Source organism: Gorilla gorilla, chromosome 5 (genome assembly GCF_029281585.2).
Source record: "Gorilla gorilla gorilla isolate KB3781 chromosome 5, NHGRI_mGorGor1-v2.1_pri, whole genome shotgun sequence".
In the NCBI taxonomy this organism is placed as follows: Eukaryota; Metazoa; Chordata; class Mammalia; order Primates; family Hominidae; genus Gorilla; species Gorilla gorilla.
In genome coordinates, this window is record NC_073229.2 from 142,977,582 (window position 1) to 142,980,270 (window position 2,689).

Below are 2,689 nucleotides of genomic sequence, written 5' to 3' on the forward strand. Positions count from 1 at the left end.
CCTTTCTCCAGAGAGTGCAGACATGAGACTATAGCCCAGGGTTGGCAAACTGCCCAGGGGCAGATTGTAAATATTTTAGGCTTTACAGGTCACACGACATCTCTATCTCATATTATTCTTTGTTGTTTTTTCTTCTTCACAAACTTTAAAAAGTACAAAAACTATTACTAACTTGCAGACAGTACAAAAACAGGCCCTGAGCTTGACTTGGCCCTGTGAACCGTAGTTTGCAGAGCCCTGGTCTCCAGGAATTGCCCAAGGAACTGGTATCTGTGATATAAGTCTTCCCCATCTTAATTTTTCTCCCAAATGCATATAAAAAAGTTTAAAATAAAGATTTCCAGCCGGGCATGGTGTCTCTCATGCCTGTAATTGCAGCACTTTGGGAGGCCGAGGTAGGTGGATCACCTGAGATCAGGTGTTCGAAACCAGCCTGGCCAACATGGTGAAACTCCATCTCTACTAAAAATACAAAAATAGTCAGATGAGGTGGGACGCACCTGTAACTTGGGAGGCTGAGACAGGAGAACTGCTTGAACCCGGGAAGCACAGGTTGTAGTGAGCAGAGATCGCGCCACTGCGCTCCAGCCTGGGCGACAGAGCAAGACTCTGTCTCAAAATAAAATAAAATAAAATAAAATAAAAATAAATAAAAGATTTCTTCTTCTCTTCTACAACTGAAAAGCCATCATGCAGTGCTGTTCCCCAATTCAAAACACAAGTTCGAATCATCTTAGGCTCAAACTGAGAACTGGCATTAGTCCAGTTAAATTAATCTGCAAGTTGCTCCGAAGTGGGGAAGCGGGGCAGGATGGCTTACATCTTAAATGGACAAGTGTTGGACAGCAGAGTCCATCTCCCTGGAGTTTATCTTTGATAACAGATTTCTTCTGAAGAATAGCCAAGTTTGTGATTTTGTTTTTCAAAACTCTGCTTCAGCAACATGTGAAGAAAAGAAGAGGCTATGGAAACACATCTGATTCCAGATATGATCATGGAAGACAGCCACCAGGAAACCCTCTGGGAAAAACAGGTCAAATCAATCATCTGCATGTCCCCAGTCCTCCCCCAAAGGCTGGTGGATGAGGAAGGTAAATATCTACTCTAAGAAGCAGACAACTGGACATGCACATTCACAGTAGAGAGAAACCACCAAGAAGCGGAGGGCTGACCATGCTGGACAAGTAGATGAATGCATACGTCTAAACAAGGATTGCTCTGGGTCTTCACAGATTAATGAGATCATGCTGGGAATTCCCTTTGCAGGGAACTGGCTGACTGGCATGCAGTTCTATAAATGCACATCTGTCTCATTATCTTTTTTTATATACTTTACTGAAGTATTCATATAGTTCTAATAAGTATTTTTAGCTTGCAAAACTGACTCCTCATCTTTATATAATTAAGTTACAAAAAACTCTGAATCTGAAGATGATAAAAGCCTATGTATTCAGTACTGTTAGTGTCCGTGCCACCTTTTTCAACTTTTGAAATAGTGTTCATTGTTAATTTGTTCTCATTTATAACTAAGTCACATTGTATTTTTTAAAGTTAAAAACAAAATAATCTGCAGCAGATATAACCAAGCTTGAGATTATGTTCAGCTCTTCAGTTGCAGACTAAACAATCTGTGAGTGAACACACCTGAGCTGGGGTGTGGGGAAGCCACACAAGGCCAACAGTTGCCTTGGACTTCAGGGTCCAAATGCATCTTTAAGAGGGTTGGCAAACTCACTTTTGTTATGTCTCAGTCTGCTGGATTCACAGTATGAAGACATAGCTGACAATTCTGAGCTTTATCAAATTTACAATTTCTGAGCTTTATCAAGCATTATTCATTTGTTTAAATGATCCAGAAATCTACAGCCAGATTACTGAATATTTAATATTTAGGAAGTTGAGTTGATTATAGACAAGACGACTGACTTGCAAAAATGTACTTTGCTCTTGTTGTTTGACAAATATAATTGGCTTCTCCTGGCTGGTAAGGAAACGGTCCGTTGTGAATGTGGAAAGCGGTGACATTTGTGTAAGATGGGATCTCAGGGCAGCAACCAGATGGCTCATTTCTGCTGACAAGTGAGATCCTTGCTAGACTGTGTGTGAAGATATGCACGTGTTACTGGAATTTTTGTTTTACCAGAGAGAATTAGGAAATATTTACCAAATGGATTTTCTGTGTATTTATATTTATTAGCACAGAGTGTACAAGGTCATAAAATCAGTCATTCATTCAGTAAATATTCTGTGTGAGGCCCTGTGCTGTACTGATACCAAAACATTTAAGCATAGTGAATACATCTGCTTAATAAAAAATTATGACTCATCCTAAAGATAGAATATTTAAAATAACTGTCCTATTGTGTGGTCACCTTATGTAGAGGACATAAATCCTGTAGTTATCTGCAGCTCCCAGTATTGCAAAGTCTATGCAAAAATGCAAAGTAAAACACACACACACGTGCTTTATGGGAAAGGAAAAGGAAGCTAGGTCTCCCTCTTTAATTAAAGAATATATTCTCTAACCTTGTAGCTATTTGAAAGCTAATTTAAGCTCTGAAAGCAAAAAAAAAGGAAGACTCATCTACTAAGTGATCACTGCCATGCCCCAAGGCAACTGTAGATCCCAAATGTAATCATTTAAATGTCAGCATTTTCCTTCCCCTTTTCTGCAGTGATACAGAGAGCT

At 39.5% G+C, this 2,689-nt stretch overlaps 1 pseudogene; it reads left to right on the forward strand.

Annotated features, from left to right (window-relative positions):
• The first annotated feature begins 811 nt into the window (after positions 1-811).
• LOC101141756 (selenoprotein K-like) lies at positions 812-1,095 on the forward strand (annotated as a pseudogene).
• Positions 1,096-2,689: the final 1,594 nt, after the last annotated feature.